General features: G+C 40.6%; 1 protein-coding gene across 18 annotated transcripts in view; it reads right to left on the reverse strand.

The window, feature by feature from the left end:
* Positions 1–18,318, reverse strand: part of MSRA (methionine sulfoxide reductase A) — an 813,898-nt gene that overhangs the window by 606,731 nt on the left and 188,849 nt on the right. The window contains exon 2 of one of the 18 annotated variants that reach the window (XM_064272631.1): positions 3,528–4,792. The exons of the other annotated variants lie outside the window; for them this stretch is intronic. The gene's annotated coding sequence lies outside the window, so the exon portion shown is untranslated. The remainder of the gene's footprint in view (positions 1–3,527; positions 4,793–18,318) is intronic. 18 annotated transcript variants of the gene reach the window in all.

Below are 18,318 nucleotides of genomic sequence, written 5' to 3' on the forward strand. Positions count from 1 at the left end.
CAAGGATGGCAAGACTGCATCTCACATACTTTGGACATGTTGTCAGGATGGATCAGTCCCTGGAGAAGGACATCATGCTTGGTAAAGTAGAGGGTCAGTGAAAAAGTGGAAGACCCTCGATGAGATGAATTGGCACAGTGCCTGCAACAATGGTCTCAAGCATAGCAACCAACAATTGTGAGGATGGCACCTGACCAGGCAGCGTTTAGTTCTGTTTTGCACGGGGTCGCTATGAGTCGGAACCAACTCGACAGCACCTAACAACAACAACAGACAATAAAAGGGGCTCTCGTGGTGCAGTGATTGAGAGCTTGGCTGCTAACCAAAAGGTTGGCAGCTCAAATCCACCAGCTACTGCTTGGGAGCCCTGTGGGGCAATTCTACTCTATGCTACAAGGTCACTATGAGTTGGAATCAACGATGGCAATGGGTTTTTCTTGGGTTTTAGACAATAGATAAGCGATAACTTTGGTGAAGGGTAAGACAGTACACAACACTGGGGAAGTCAGCACAACTTGACCAGTGCAAACTCATAGAAGCTTCACAGACATATCCAAACTCCCTGAGAGACTGAGTTACTGGGCTGAGGACTGGGAGCCACATTCTCAGGGGACATCTAGCTCAGTGGGCATACACAGCTTACAAAGAAAATGTTCTACATCCTACTTTGGTGAGTAGTTTCTGGGGCTTTAAAAGCTTGTGAGCGGCCATTTAAGATGCTCCACTGGTCCCGCCCTGTCTGAAGCAAGAGGGAAGGAAGAAAACCAAAAACACAAGGGAAAGATTAGTCCAAAAGACTAATCTACCACAACTGACACAGCCTCCACCAGACTCAGTCCAGCACAACTAGATGGTACCCAGCTATCACCACCCACTGCTGTGACAGGGATTACGATAGAGGGTCCCAGACAAGGTTGGAGCAAAATGTAAAACAAAATTCTAACTCACAAAAAAAGACCAGACTTGCTGGTCTGACAGAGACTGGAGAAACCCTGACAGTACGGCCTCCAGACACCATTTTAACTCAGTACTGAAGTCAATCCTGAGGGTCACCCTTCAGCCAAAGATTGGACAGGCCTATAACACAAACAATAATATATGTAGCTCAACCATGTATGTGAGACTAAATGGGCATGCCAGCCCAGGGGCAAGGACGAGAGGGGATATGAAAGCTAGACAAATGGAAATGGGGATCCCAAGATTGAGATGGGGAGATTGCTGACACCTGGTGGGGTTGGCAACCAATGTCACAAAACAATATGTGTATTAATTGTTTACCGAGAAACTAATATGCTCTGTAAACTTTCACCTAAAGCACGATAAAAAGAAAAACTACTCAACATTAATTGAGTGCCTACAATATGCTTGGAATAATGCAACCATGATAATCCCTCTAGAACACTATTTCATCTAGCAAAAACTGCTGTCAAATTTTTATTGCCTCTAACAAAAGCAGTGGTAGTTGTCATGGATTGAATTCTATCCCCCAAAAATATGTTTCAGCTTGGTTAGGCCATGATTCCCACTACTGTGTGGTTGTCCTCCATTTTGTGACTATAATTTTATATTAAAGAGGATTAGGGTGGGATTGTAACACCCTTACCAAGGTCACATCCTTGATCCAAAGTGAAAGGAGTTTCCCTGGGGTGTGGCCTGCACCACCTTTGAGATAAAAGGAAAGGGAAGCAAGCTGGGGGGTGGGGCGGGTGCGTGCACAACTTCATACCACCAAGAAAGCAGTGCTGGGAGCAGAGCGCATCCTTTGGACCCAGGGTCCCTGCTCGGAGAAGCTCCTAGTCCTGGGGAAGACTGATCAGAAGGCTGACAGAGAGGGAAAGCCTTCCCCTGGACCTGATGCCCTGAATTTGGACTTTTAGCCCACTTTACTGTGAGGAAATGAACTTCTCTTCGTTAACGCCATCCACTTGTGGTATTTTTGTTATAACAGCACTAGATGACCAAGACAGTGGTTCAGCAGTAGAATTTTCGCCTTCCATGCAGGAGACATGAGTTCCCATTCCCAGTTAATCCACCCCATGTGCAGTTACCACCTATCTGTCAGTGGAAGCTTGTGTGTTGCTTTGATGATGAACAGGTTTCAGCCTAGCTTCCAGACTAAGACAGACTAGGAAGAAAGGCTTGACAATCTACTTCCAAAAATCAGTCAATTAAAAGCGAGAGTAGAGGGAGAGAGTGGGCTGTCTCATTAGGGGGAGAATAATTGGGAGTATGTAGCAAGGCGTATATAAGTTTTTATGTCAGAGGCTGACTTGATTTGTAAACTTTCACTTAAAGCACAATAAAAATTATATATATTAAAAAAAAAAACCTATGGAACACAATGTTCTGATTCTCAACTGATCGTGGGGAAGGCGCAGAACCCAGCAACGCATAGCATCATCCATGAGTTGGGGCCAACTTGCTGGCAGCTAACAACAACAAACTCATACTGTCCCTTTCACTTTATAACAGGTCAAAACAAGCATTTGCCAAAAAATCTAACTCTGTGGTTTCCACGTGTTCTTTGGGTGTGTTTTCTTTGTCACTGACATAACTATCTTTGCATTTCTACACTTCTATGTTGTTGGGAGAAGGGGAGACAGCTGAGCCAATGTGGGTATCATTGTATTAATTGTGCATCTGTGTGGATTTTCCTTTGTGTAGAGCCCTTTCTAGAATCTGACTCTAGGTTCAAATCTCAGCACCATCGCTTACCAGCCGTGTGATACTGTGTAAGTCATGTAATCTCTTTGTGCCTCAGTTTCCTCATTTCTGAAATGGTGATAGTAACAGTATCATGCCTCCGGGGGTGTTATGAGAATTACATAAGTCATTATGGGTAAGGCACTTAGAAAAAGGCCTGACACATAGTACACTCTCAGTAAATGTTGGCTTTTATTTCTGTGGGTATTCATAACCCAGGATCTGATGTAGTGGCCAACAGGTGACAGATGGATTTCCTTTGGCAGTGTTCTATTGTGTTGGGTTTGAATGCCTTGAGGGGAGACAAAAACCAAAAGACCAAACCCGTTGCCGTCAAGTAGATTCTGACTTATAGCGGCCCTATAGGACAGAGTAGAACTGCCCCATAGAGTTTCCAAGGAACCCCTAGTGGATTCAAACGCCAACCTTTTGGTTAGCAGCTGTAGCTCTTAACCACTATGCCACCAGGGTTTCAGGCACTCTGCAATTAAACATATTGCCCACCACCTCTTATTATGTGACCTTATTACCTGCATGGACCACAAAAGGATTTCAGCTTGCTAGCTTTGCTGTTGTTAGGTGCTGTCAAGTCGGTTCCAACACTTAGCTACCCAACGTACAACAGAACAAAATACTGCCTGGTCCTGTGCCATTCTCACAGTCATTCCTATGTTTGAGCCCACTGTTGCAGCCACTGTGTCAATCCATCTCACTGAGTGTCTTCCTCTCTTTCGCTGACCCTATCCTTTACCAAGCATAATGTCCTTCTCCAGGGACTGGTCCCTCCTGATAACATGTTCAAAATATATAAGACGAAATCTTACCTTCCTCCCTTCCAAGGAGCACTACGGCCATACTTTTTCCAGGACAGATTTGCTCTTTATTCTGGCAGTCCATGGTATATTCAATATTCTTTGCCAACACCATAATTCAAAGGCATCAATTCTTCTTTGGACTTCTTTATTCATTGACCAGCTTTCACATGCATATGAGGCTACTGAAAATACTATGGCTTGGGTCAGGCACACCTTAGTACTCAAGTGCTTTCTAACACTTTAAAGAGGTCTTTTGTAGCAGATTTGCCCAGTGCAACACATCGTTTGATTTCTTGACTGCTACTTCCATGGGTGTTGATTGTGAATACAGGTGCAATGAAATCCTTTGACAACTTCAATCCTTTCTTCGTTTATCATGATGTTGCTTATTGGTCCAGTTGTGAGGATTTTCATTTTCTTTATGTTGAACTGCAATCCATATTGAAGGCTGTAGTCTTTGATCTTCATCAGTAAGTCTATCAAGTCCTCTTCACTTTCAGCAAGCAAGGTTGTGTCATCTGCATATCACATGTTGTTAATGAGTCTTCCGCCAATCCTTATGACACATTTTTCTACATACAGTCAGGCTTCTAGGATTATTTGCTCAGCATACTCCATTCACCTCACTAAGGTCAACTCTACTTTGAGGATGCAGTTCTTCCCCAGTCATATTCTGAATGCCTTCCAACCTGAGGGGCTCATCTTCTGGCACTATATCAGACAATGTTCCACTGCAATTCATAAGGTTTACACTGGCCATTTTTTTTTTTTTTTTTAAGAAGTAGATCGCCAGGTCCTTCTTCCTAGTCTGTCCTAGTTGGGAAGCTCCACTGAAATCTGTCCACCATAGGCAACCCTGCTGGTATTTGAAATATCAGTGGCATAGCTTCCAGCATCATAGTAACACACAAGCCCCCACAGTATAACAAACTGACAGATGAGTGGTGGTAGCTTTGTATATATTTCTGTGTATTCACTTTGTGTCTCTGTTTCTCATTTAGGTCTTTGTTTTTTCCTTTTTTTCTCTTAGTCTCTGTGTGTATGTGTGTTTTGTTCCATGATCTCTCTTTCCTCCTTTTTATTTCCCTTCTGAATCTCTGTTCATTTTTAATTTTAGCATTCATTAAATAGTGTTTTATGTTCCCTGGTCTTATTTTTTAAAACAGAGAAGTAGAATACATTCCCTTCTTAAAGAAATTAAGTTGCTTTTTACTTAGTAGACCTTTTTCTTGTGTACCAGTGACTTTTGATAGAAAAAGTGCTCTCCACCTCTGCTGTAAGAAAATTAAAATTATAAGTAGATTAATTGGGGAATTATGTACATTACAAAAAAGTTCACTAAGTGGTTTTTTTTTTGTTTGTTTGCTTATTTGTTTAGTTTTTACTATCAGGCCCTTAGTACACTGAATCATAAATTTATTATCTATGATCAGTTATTGAAGATGAACATTAACGGGAAAAAATGTCTAAAATCTGAAAATGAAACAAAAATAAAAATGGAGAATGTTTGAAAAACTATGCAAATAAATGGAAAATATGGGCACTTTATGCACAACTTTCAGAAACACAACCCCTCGTACTTTTCAGAGACACTCATTTTTCAACACCTGTATTCTTCCAAGACTTAAAAATGCTATTTTTAAAATAAAATATGTAGAATATCATTTCACCATCCAATATTCAGATTATTTTTTAATTCACGGGTTACATGTTCTTAAAATACATTAGCACATCTAGCCCAATTAAGATCATAGCATTCTCAGATTTTTTCTGATAAAATATTAATAGTGAGAAATCCACAAAACATAAGAAACTCAAATCTAAGATTTCTTCTTCGGTATTATCCAGTCAAATACAAGAAATTCAAATTACTCTGTTCAGTGTGATAGCTTAATGAAAACCTTCAAAATAATAAAACCTTAGATTTCAAAAGCACAGCAGGGTCTAATATACCACCCAATGTAGAGCTCTACTCCTCCATGTCCGGGACTGACAGTGGCCAGCCCCTGCCTGCCCATTTCCAAGGATAAACAGCCCAGCCAATCCCCAGGCAACTCGCTCCTAGTGAATAAGCTCTGTTGTTTTGGGGATTGTTGTTAGGTTGAACCCAAATCTCTCCTACTGAATGTTCTGCCCTTTAGGCTTTTCTGTGCCAGCATACCATATTTTTTCACAAATAACACGCCCACGTAAATAACATGTCTATACATATAATGCACATAGTGCTCCTAGGAAAATAGTGCTAGAGGGGGTTGCATGGTTGGCAAAAAACTTAGAACGCATGCGTTATTTGTGTAAAAACACAGCAGTTGCACTAAGATAGGCTTTTCTTGCAAGTGGCTTTTACCCTGATAAAATTGTGAGATAAATCGTGGTACTGTTGTTAAGTGCCATCAGATCGGTTCCAACTCAGAGCAGCCCTATGTACGACAGAATGAAACACTGCCCGGTCCTGCACCATCCTCATAATCATTGTTATATTTAAGTCCATTGTTGCAGCCACTGTGTCAATCCATTCCGTTGATGGTCTTCCTCTTTTTCACTGACCCTCTACCACTGACCCTCGACGGCACTGGGTTTTTTCTTTTTTCTACCAAGCATGAAATCCTTCTCTAGGGACAGATCTCTTCTGATAAATCGTGTTGAGCAACTTCTTTTTCTAAGGATGATTCAGAAGGGGGAAAAATGTTTTTAGAGTCTTTCATTCCATTCAAAATGCAAATATCTTTATTTCATCCCATAGGAAAATATATAACATTCTTACGATTCAGATTACCTACTCTGTTGAATAAAAGCATGTCATTGAGAAAACTGGCATATTTGAGAAGTAGAAACATGTAAGCAGGCTTCTATTTCCTTACTCTGAAAGCTGTATTTTGAAAATTAGTGAGCCACATGTGTCCCTTAGGCCATAAGCTGCTCATCACTGAAGTTACTTGCAAGTTTATGTTCCTTGTCCTAAGCCTCCCTGTCTTCTGCTCTTCATTCACTGCAACATCCACACCCTGTCCTTAGGCTCCCAAGCCTTCAGGTCTTCAAGACCCTCCTTAGATAGCATCTTATACATTTATTGAAACCAGTTCACACCAATGAATTAACTCTCCAACAGATTTCCATTTTAAAATCTTTTTCCTCTATGTTTCTGAAGGCTGTATCCCAGTTACCACCTAACCCTCCTTGAATATCTTCTAGTTTACCACCCACCACAGAACAAAACATTCCATAAATAGTTTGCCCAGTTCAAAGAATCCTGAGTTTTTATTTCATCCATATACAACCCTATGATTCAGTGAAATGAGCACTAAATTAAGAGTCAGAAGAACTACATTCTAATCCCTGCTGCTGTACATATTAGTTGTGTGGTCTTAGACAAGTTATTTAACCTCTACAATCCTCAGTTTTCTTTTATGAAAAATGGGTACATTGGGGATAATAATGCCTACACTATCTCTTCCTGAGGGTCAAGTAAAACAACGTATATAAATATGCCCCTAAAATTATAAAACTTTATGTGTACTTAAGTGATTACTACATCTATATAATTAATACATTAACACATGGTCTTCAAATGTCTGTGAAGGAGGTTACCTAAGGGAAGGAGAGACAGAGCAGGCTGTACAGTAGGGACTCTGGCTCCTTACACCTCCCCCAATACCACGAAGACCACACACTGCTTTCTCTGTTTTAAACAAATGGTTCCAAGTAAGATTTCCTTTGAGAAAAGGTTTCCCCACTGTATTAACTGTTTCAGCTTCAACATTACATGACTGATTCCTATCAACTTATGCTCAGTTCTTTCACTTATTCTGAAATGATTTTTCACTGGATTATTTCCCAGTATATCACATCCTCTTGCAGTGAAACAAGCACATGATAATAAAATAAATACTGATTCTAAGTGTAAATCTGAGCAGCCCTTTTTCCTCTCAGAGAAGGCAGTTACCAACTTCCGAATGTCAAAAGGGTCTTTTAGATGACTGCCGTAAAAAATAACACACACCTCAAAGTTCCTAAATTAAACAAAACCCAATTCCTTTACTCACAAACACAACAAACTAATTTTTAGAATATATTTTTAAGTTGGGAAATAAAGGCAGAAATGTTACTCTCCAAATCTAGTGTTAAAATGAAGATTTACTGAGGTACCCACAGTCCCCAGCGAAGAGGACAAGTTTTGTTTTGTTTTTTAAATGTATACCTTCTTCACAATAAGGATTTGAGATGGAAACAGATTTGTCTCAGCCCAACACACATCACAGGTTACTACAGAATTCAAGAAGAATATATTTGATCAATCTGTACAGTTAAAGGAGCAGTCTTTTCAGGCTGGTGGGAACAATGAATAGGGGTGTTCCTGACAGACTATATGTCTTCCACAGAGGACAGCAAACAGGGTGGAAATTCAGTGGGAGTGAGGAGTGGGAAGGGAGGCAATTTCTAATTTTGAGAAAGACATACAGAAAATAGTGAAGAAGAGGTAAAGATACAGTCAGTCAGAGGCAAAACCTCCAAAGGCAATATGATGTGTGCCCAAGATAGGCAATCCAATATTAAATTCCTTGAGGTCCATGTGTGGATTCCTGCTTCAGCCACAGACACAGCTGCATTTATGACACCACCTACACTTCCAGAAAGATGTCTGCTTCATTTATTTGGACTCCCTGGCTTGGTAAGCACTTGTTTCTACTCTATAAAAAGAAATACATTTATATAATGTACAGGTTTACTTTTGTCCCAATTTTCTAATTTCATGGCACTTTAAAAAAATCCAAACCCACAGTACCTATTGAGATGTATATGTTCCATATGGCTACTTATTATGTAAACATTTAAATTTAGCAGTCTAACAAGGTGGAACTAATTCTTATCTATGTCAGAGAATAAGGATGGATATGAGGAGCTTGAAGGTTGCTGGGCACCAAGTGAGTAAATTTGCATGAGGAGCATAAAGGCAGTTTTGGGAGGAGGAAATGTTAGGCCTTGAGCACCTAACCCCTTCTCCCCCAGTTTCAAATTCCTAAAGCCTATTGAGATTTTTTTTTTTTTTAATTGAGATGGATAAGGGTAGTGCCAGAGGCAGGGAAGGATGACAAGACCCCTGAAGTAAGAAGAAAGAAAAAGCTGAACTGCAAGTCCAATCCCAACCTGCAGTACTGATGCTGGCCTGTACCCTGGCAAAGACGCTATATGAAAAAAAAAAAAAAAGAGGAAATCTAAATCACTTCTGACAGGGGCTTGGGAAAGGAGCACTTGACAGACTAAGGCAGGTCACTTAACCATGGAAAGGCTCAGCCCTCATCTGCAAATGGCCTCTCCTGCTGGCACTTCCACATGTTGTACACCCAGTCCTCTGCTCCTCAACCCATCTCCTCCTCACCTGACCAGTCACCTTAAAGGCTGAATGGCTAACTCCCTTCCCCCATCACTCCTTCTCTGTACCACAGAACTTTCTATTGCCTAGGACCTCAGTACCTAGTTATAGCTAGAGGACTGTACCAGTTGCTTTGTTCCTAAATTAGGGACATCACAGGCAATATTTGTTTTGATAATCTGAAATTTAAAATCAATAGGGGAAGGCCAAACACATTGCCCTAGGAGATGAACAAGACTAAGTTCCAGGCTCAAGCTCCGCACAAATTCACTCCATGGCCACAGCAAGTCTCTGCACTTCTCAGGGCCTCTCTTCTATAAAACGAGGGAGTGCAGCCATGCAACCCCTAAGGATCCTTCTGGCTCTTCAATTCTATGATTTAATTATTAGATACACATTTGAGAATTTTATCTTTCTGCATGATTAGTTATACATTTGTGAAAATATATGCACATCTTTATGCCTGTGAAATATGTCAGAGATATCTCAATGAAATTCTGGAACTATGTCTGCCAGTTTGGGTGTACACAATGGTGTTTCAGTTGAACTACTTAGAGTTGCCATTATTTGGCCTTTTTTGCTCACAAAAACGGCAATTTCATGTGGTTCAACCTAAATCTATTTGTACCAAGCCAAAAAAACCAAACCCTTTGCCATCGAGTCAATTCCAACTCATAGCAATCCTACAGGACAGAGTAGAAACCACAGGGTTTCCAAGGAGCAGCTGGTAGATTCGAACTGCTGACCTTTTGGTTAGCAGCCACGCTCTTAACCACTGTGCCACCTCAGATCCACAAATGCACAGACTATTGCTGCCATCTTACATTCAGCTGTTGTGAATTTTATATATGTGGGATCATGAACCATACTTTTGTCTCATCATAGTAAAAATGTAAGTGTGATAACCTGTTGCCATCGAGTCAATTCCAACTCACATCCAATAGGACAGATTAGAACTGCCCCATAGGGTTTCCAAGGAGCAGCTGGTGAATTTGAATTGTGGAGCTTTTGGTTAGCAGCTGAGCTCTTTACCATTGCACCACCAGAGATGTGTGTGATAACATGTATTAAATGCCTAATATAATATCTAGCATATTAGTAATATCCCAATATGACCAATGAAATCATTGCTTCTACTATTTTTCACACAAGGAAATTACTTCATTCTATCTAATATATATATCAGACCAAAAAATCATTTTAGGTAGAACAGAACTGGGAAAATTATCACCAAGTAAACTGAGGAGTTTCTTTTGTCAATTTAAAGATTTGGGTTTCTGTGGTTAAAACATCATCACCTCATTCATCCCGTTGCCTTCGAGTTGATTCCAACTCATAGCATCTCTAGAGGACAGAGTAGAGCTGGCCCACAAGGTTTCCAAGGCTGTAATCTTTATGGAAGCAGACTGCCATATCTTTCTCCCACAAGCAGCTGGTGGGTTGGAACTGCCAACCTTTTGGCTAGCAGCTGAGTGTTTAACACTGCACCATCAGGGCTCCTATGGTTACAACACAGGAAGGCTATTTCTACTCACCACATTGCTTCTCTCTAAAGTAAGCAACCCCCAGTAATGGGGACTTCCTTGTCAAGGGCATTGCCTGAAAAGCAAAGTACAGCTGAAGGCGTAGCTTATATTGTTAGTTGCTGTCGAGTTGATTTCAACTATGGTGGCCCCACGTGTGTAGATTAGAACTGCTCCATAGGTTTTTCAAGGCTATGACGTTTAAGAAGCCTTACTTCCGAGGCGCCTCTGGGTAGGTTTGAACCACCAACCTTTCAGTTAGTAGTCGATCACTTAACCATTTTGAGACAGGGAACAGAGGGCGCCCCCCATATCTGCAAACAAAGTACAGGAAATGGGCCAGGACACAGAAACAAAGCCATTCCCCAGAACAGTGGGGCAGGGTATCAGAAAATAGCCCACAAACTTCTTTAAAGTTCACTTACAGAAGCAACTGGATAAAACCAGCCCCATGGACATGCACAGAACATCCACCTGTGACCGCTGTGTGACCTTCCACCAGGGACAGTGAGGGGCAACAGCAGCTGGGAATTGACTTTGGGGAGCGAGAGGCTGCACAGGCACGACACCCCATAATAAGTCCTGCTACAAATCCCAGAAGCCTCCAGGACAGGAACCATCTTAGAAAGCTGCTGCGTGCACACTGTAGTTAGCACATTCCCACCTATGCCTGTGAATAAACATGAATCTTTTCCCGTCCAAGAACTTTTAAAAACCCAGGCAAGTCTTTTATTCTGTGAGACGGGGGTATGCATTGCTTAGGCCCTCCTCGTGTCCGCTTGCAAACCTCTTCAATAAAGCTTTGCTCGTGTGGAAAACTCTACGTGCCTTACCTTCTCATTTTTGACCAGTGAGAGGCAAGAACCTTATTCCGGTAACAGAGACAGTTTGGCTGTAGCCTAGGTTCAAATCTGGTTCGCTCTTTACTAGCTGTGTGGCCTTTTAAGCTTGAACCTCTCCAAATCTTAGTTTTATCATTCCTAAAGTGGGGGGGGGGGGGAATACTTATAGGATTATTGTTAGACTTAAATGAGAAAATTGATAAAAGCACTAAGCACATGGCCTGGCACAAGGTGAGTGCTCAAGAAATGGTAGCGACTGCTATTATTGTGATTCTTTGAGGCTGAATCTTAACTGGTTGCTTTTCCTGACCCATAAATCTACTTCTTTAGATCCTCTCTTAAAAGAATTAATGTCATGATGAATTATAAAATGCCTTTTCCATGCCATCTGGCTTCCAGTATTCACTCTCCTACTCTCTACCATACTATTGCTCCATTACAGGAGAGGCTTACAGAATTCCAGGTGCAAGTCAGTACCTATTACCATATAAGGACAGGAGAAAAAGAATACCTTACCACTTCCTGGTGTTTATCAACTAGAAAACACTATATTTTAAATTTTTCAGTATTGAGTTCATGTGGACATAGCATAAAAACTGTAGATAAATTCTTTTCATGCCAAACTAGTCGGTAGAAGACAGAAATTTTAATGTACACGTGTTGGTGTTTTCAAATACAGGTGACAGTGTGACATATCCATTTCTGTCTGACACACATGCTGTCAGTATTTGCTTTTGTTTGAGGACGCTTTTGCTCAAGGGTTGATTGGTCTGCACAGCCTCTGGTCTAAATTCTCCCACAGCTCCTTGTTGTTTCATGGATACCAGTCCAGAAAACACTGGGTGTGTGTGTTAGATAGAGTTTCTTATTCTTGCAATGACAGAGAAAAGCCTGTTTTAAAAAAAAATAGGGATTAATGAAATCTTTGGGGGGGCGGATCTCTCTCTATGGTAGAACAGAGAACCTAAACCAAATGATTGTTTGAAATACATCTGTGATGAACCCACTATAATTCTTTGTTTGAAAATGTCATTTCATTTTCTGCTCAAATGTTGTTTTACAAACTATGTTCTGATTGCAATGTAGGCTTTTTAAGAAATCAATACCAAAGAACTCTTGCTGTAGTAGTCTGTATCCAAGGTAGGCTATAAAAGCTAGAGCTGTTGCCAAGGGAACCAAATGAGGAATTTAACTATATAAATCTCGCTATTGTATTGAATTTTCATGTAACATCTGACCCTTTTAAAGTGAAAAGGAAAACAGATGAAGAATTAAAAGTCAAAGATTAATGAGATAGGTATCATCATTTCAGGACTGTCTGCTTTTACCATCAGTGTTTATATTTCACTCTTTTAACAAACAATTCCATTTTTATTTTTGGTCACATTATTACCGGAATAAGGTTCTTGCCTCTCACTGGTTAAGAATGAGCAGGTAAGGCACGTAGAGTTTTCCACACGAGCAAAGCTTTATTTAAGAGGCTTGCAGGCAGAGACAAGGAGGGCCTTAGCAAAGCATACCCCTAATCTCACAGAATAAAAGACTTGCCTGGGTTTTTTAAAGTTCTTGGATGGGAAAAGATTCATGTTTATTCACAGGCATAGGCGGGAATGTACTAACTACAGTGTGCACGCAGCAGCTTTCTAAGATGGCTCCTGTCGTAGTGTTGACTGATGATATTGAGAATCTCCATCATCTCTTTCTACAGATGTAGTCAGTTTGATTCCTGTGTTTTCCATCTGGCAAAATCCATGTGCATAGTCACCACTGATGATATTGAAAAGAGGTATTTGCAATGAAGAATTTATTGGTCTGACGACTTCCCATTTTCCTAGATTTATACTTTGTACATTACATGTTCTGATTATTAATGGATGTTTGGAGCTGTTTCTTCTAATTTTGAGGTGCTGAAGGCTTTACTCCATCCACGTAATTAAGGTTGACTGTACTTTGAGGAGGCAGTTTTTCCCTAGCTGTATTTTGAGTGCCTCCCAACCCAAGGGGCTCATCTTCCAGAACTAACAATATTCTGCTGCTATTCATAAGGTTTTCACTGACCAGTTTTTTTAGAAGTAGACCACCAGGTTCTTCTCCCTAGCCTCTCTTAGTCTGGAAACTCCACTGAAACCTATCTACCAAGGATGACCCTTCTGATATCAGAAATACCAGTAGCATAGCTTCCAGCATCACAACAACATGTAAGCCACTACAGTGCAACAAAACTGACAGACACGTGGGAACATCATGATATATGGAGAAAATACTGAAGTTTTCAAGGATTTCATTTTACTTGGATCCACAATCAGTGCCCATGGGAGCAGTTGTCAGGAAATCAAACAATGTATTGCATTGGGTGAATCTGTTGCAAAAGACCTCTTTAAAGTGTTCAGAAGCAAAGATGTCACCTTGAGGATCAGATGCAGCTGATGCAAGCCATGGTATTTTCAATTTTTTTTTTCTATATGCATGTGAAAGCTGGACAATGAATAGGGAAGACAGAAGAAGAACTGATGCCTTGGAATTACAGTGTTGGTCAAGAATACTGAATATATCACAGGCTTCCAGAAGAATGAACAAATCTGTCTTGGAAGGAGCAAGATGGTAAGACTTTATCTCAGATACTATGAAACGCAATCAGAAAGGACCAGTCCCTGGAGAAGGACATCATGCTTGGTAAAGTAGAGAGTTGACCAGAGAAGGAATACCCTCAATAAGATGGAATGACACAGTGGCTGCAATGATGGGCTCAAACATAGCAATGATTGTGAAGATGGTGCAAGACTGGCCAGTGTTTCTTTCTGTTGTACATAAAGTCAGTATGGGTCGGGACTGACTAAATGGCACCTAAAAACAACATAACTATGAGTTAGGTACTATTATTACTCTTGTTTTACATACTGAAACACAGGCAGGTTAAAAAACTTGTCAAGATACACAGCTAGTAAGTGGTACAGCTAGAAATTGAACCCATATAGACTGGATCCATAAGCCATGCTATTAACCAGCACAGTTAAAGATTCTTGCTCCTACATAAAACAATTATCAATAAGAAAGAGAGCACACTATGAGAAGTGATGTGTTTAATCTATAAAAGTGTGTAGCTAGAGCTTCACCATCCCTATATTCCTTTAAAGTGATTTTTCTAAAGACAGCGGAGATCTGACACTATTGAACCTGGTCACTTTGCCTGAGAGCTATTAAATTCCTCACCCAGGTATTGTCATCATCAAAATTCCCAAACTGGGAAGAACAAACAGTTATCCCAGGAGTCTTGCAGTGCTCTGTGCAGACTGACATCAGGGATAGCATCTTGGCCTCCTCATCTTGACATCCAAAAACCCACTGCCATTGAGTTAATTCTGACTCATAGCAGCCCCATACTGTTTTCTAGGCTCTAAATCTCTAGAGAAGCAGACTCCCACATCTTCCCCCCATGAAGCCTTTCAGTTTGCAGTTGATCACTTTAACCATTGTACCATCAGGTATCCTTGTCTTGACAAATCATCAGATAGGAAGGCGGAGCCAACATGGCATTATAGACATAAGCACCAGGCCACCCCTCCACAGCAAAGAATAAAAACTAAGTAAAATAGAAACAAATGTCAATCCTGGAACTCTATGTGTCAAATGAAGTGATAAAGAACTCAACCAAGCACTGAATGGAATAAGAAGCTGACAGAGAACAGAGAGCGAGGAGCTATACGAACGGAGGTCCCCTGTCAGCTAACACAGCATGAATGACCATCTTGGACTCCTGTCGGAGACTGGCAGACAGGGAGTATGGGAAAGCAGATTCACAGAGCTCCTAGCAGGAGACAAAGCATCCGGTAACCAGAGAGAAACACTTTACCACCCCCTATCCTACCTCCCCCTGCTCACCATCCGCTGCTTCCTGGCTGGCTGATACACGGCTTCCCAGGGGGTCAAACCCTGGCTTCTCGGTGGGCCAATCCAGAGCTTATCAGCAGGATGATTCCTGGCTTCCTGGAGGGCTGATTCACTGCTTCCCAGAGGGCCCATACAGGGCTTCCTGGCAGGCCGATTTGCTGCTTCCCAGTGGACTGCGACAGAGGCACAGGAGGTTCCAATTCCATGCCGTACAGATTCACCCTACCCACACCAGCCACCTTCTTCACTGCCATTTCTTTGTTGCTGATGTTGCTTTTTTCAGCATCTTTTTGTTATTTCCCTGCTTCTTACCTCCTCCACCGCCTTTGTCTCCAACGCCTGACTCTGCGTGCCACCTTTGCTTCCTCTTAAAAGGCTATGAAGTGCCATACAGCTGTGGAACAGCTTCCCCGGTCTGAGCCACCACGCTGCAGGAATCCTGGGGGCTTTTGTTTGTTTGTTTTCTCCTTTTTTCCTTTCTATTTTTCTTCATTTCTCCATTTCTCATCTCTTTCTATTTACCTTCATTTCCTGTCTCTTGAATACCTAGGTCTGTGTATCATCTCCACCCCTTCTAGCCAGGCTGTATCATGCAACTTGGGAGCTGCTTCCCTGGTAAGTACAGCCAGGCTAGTGGGATCTCTGGGGGCATTTTTTTTTTCACTTATTTCTTTTTTATTTTAATTATTTTTTTCCTTATCATTTTTCATTTCTCAGTTTCTTGTCTCTCCACTCCAATGGTAGGCTCCCTCAGCATTTTCGATTTGCTCCAGTTTCTCTCTCCTCTCTCTCTCTTCTTTTCCATACCCAACCCAGCTCCACACATCACAACCTCCCCCCTGCCGTGGCCTATCTGCACGTGTGCTGAAAACTGCACTCCTGAGCAGCACAGGCATAGCCCACTGGAACCTGCCCTGAACTGACCTCTGGCTCAATTTGTAGGCCAGAGTACATGCTTCAAACTACCCATCCCAGCTCCCTTCCCCTTCAGCTGGACCTGCCCTGCTGCACCACAGCTGAGCAACTGGCCCCGAGAATTGGATAAGGAGGTGAAAAACATCATGTCTGCAGATGAGCAAAAAACAAAGCATGCACAGTCTGCCTGCTCAGACATAACCAAATAAAACAAAAAAGCAGAACAAAACAAACAAACCTACAATCAATAAACCAATAAAATAACTACGGAAAGGCCCAAAGACAGTGGACAATATCAAAACATATTTAAAAAACAGGACAAGATGGTTCCAGTAGGTGTCCAGAATAAAACAACAGATGACTTTCCAGTAGAAGAAAAGGCACTGAAACTACATGATAGGGAATTCAAATCTCTAATATTCAGAGCTATCTAAAAGTTGAAGCAAAAAGCAGAAAAAATGAGGAAAAAATAGAGAAATTCATGGAAAAGGCAGACAGATTCATGGAAAGTACAGGAAAAAATGAAGACTTCAGGAAAATAATGCAGGAACAAAATGCCAAAATAAATTCACAACTAGAAACCATACAAAAAAAACAACTAGAAATCAAAAGACAAACAACAAGATTTCAGAAATGGACAGTGTCACAGAAGGGCTGAGGAAAACGTTTGAAACAATGGAAGACAGGCTCGACACTTGGATACAGCTTTGTTTGAGGAAAAATCGGAAAAAAAAGAACAAAGAAAAGGGAAGAAAACGTGAGAAATATGTAAGATACAATCAAAACCAAAAATCTGAGAGTGATTGGAGTTCCAGAGCAAGGGAAGAAAATGGAACACATAAAGAGGATCACTGAAGAAGTGTTGACAGAAAACTTCTCTAATATCATGAGAGATGAAAAGATGACCATCCAAGAAGCTCAATGAAACCCATGTAGGATAGACCCCAAAAGAAAATCACTAAGGCTTATCATAATCACACTCGCTAAAATCAAAGACAAAGAAAGAATCCAGACAGCAGCACAAGAAAAATTAAAAGTCACATACAGAGTAGAAACAATAAGACTAAGCTCTAATTACTCGACAGAAACCATGCAGGTAAGAAGACAATGGGATGACATGTAAAACCCTTAAAAGAAAAAAATTGTCAACTAAGAATAATATATCCTTCAAAACTCTCATTCAAATATGATGGTGAAATTAGGATATTTCCAGATAAACAGAAATAAAGGGGATACATAAAAACCAAAACAAACATACAAGAATTATTAAAGGGAGCCCTTTGGTCTGAAAACAAACAACATCACACGACAGCCTAAATCTAGGATACCAGGTCACAGCAGCCATATACCAACTTAGGAAATAAACTCTCAAGGACTATCCAAAACCAAAAGATTTACAACAGGGAACCAGATAGGTTAATCTGCAAATAATAGCAAGGTCAGAATAAAAGAGAGAATAAATGGTATAGGTATAGAACTTTCTAATGCAGAAGAAGGCAAGGCAACAGCAAGTTATAATAGACTGGCTCAAACCTAGGAAGATAAGGGTAAATTTCAAGATAACCACAAAGAAAGTTAGCAAACCTACTCACCAAAATAAAGAAGAAAAACATAGTGTCTCAGTAAAAACAAAATCTATAAAAACAAAAGAAATGAAAAAAACCCACAAACGAAAAGAGTTCAGCACAGGAGAGTAAGGGGAATAAAGAAATTGGCAGTGCCACAAAAAAAAAAAGAAAAAAAAAAACTACAAAATGACAACAATAAACTCACGTGAACCTATCAATAATTACACTGAAAGTAAATGGCCTAAATGCACCCATAAGAGACAGAATGACAGAATGAATTAAAAAACAGGGTTTATCAATATGCTATCTACCACAGACACACCTTAGAAGCAAAGACATAAATTTTTTAAAAATCAAAGGATGAAAAAAATATATCAAGCAAACAGCAACCAAAAAAGATCAGGAGAGCAATACTAATCTCAGATAAAATAGACTTTAAAAGAAACTCCACCATAAAAGACAAAGGACACTATATCATCATTAAAGAAATAATCCAGCATGAAGACATAACCATAATAAATATCTATGCACCTGATGGCAGGGCTCCAAAATACATAAAACAAACTCTAACAGCATTGAAAAGAAAAATTGACAGTTCCACTATAATAGTAGGAGACTTCAACATACCACTCTCAGTAAAGGACAGAACGTCTAGAAAGAAACTCAACACAGATACAGAAAAGCTAAAGGCCA

Source organism: Loxodonta africana, chromosome 19 (genome assembly GCF_030014295.1).
Source record: "Loxodonta africana isolate mLoxAfr1 chromosome 19, mLoxAfr1.hap2, whole genome shotgun sequence".
In the NCBI taxonomy this organism is placed as follows: domain Eukaryota; kingdom Metazoa; phylum Chordata; class Mammalia; order Proboscidea; family Elephantidae; genus Loxodonta; species Loxodonta africana.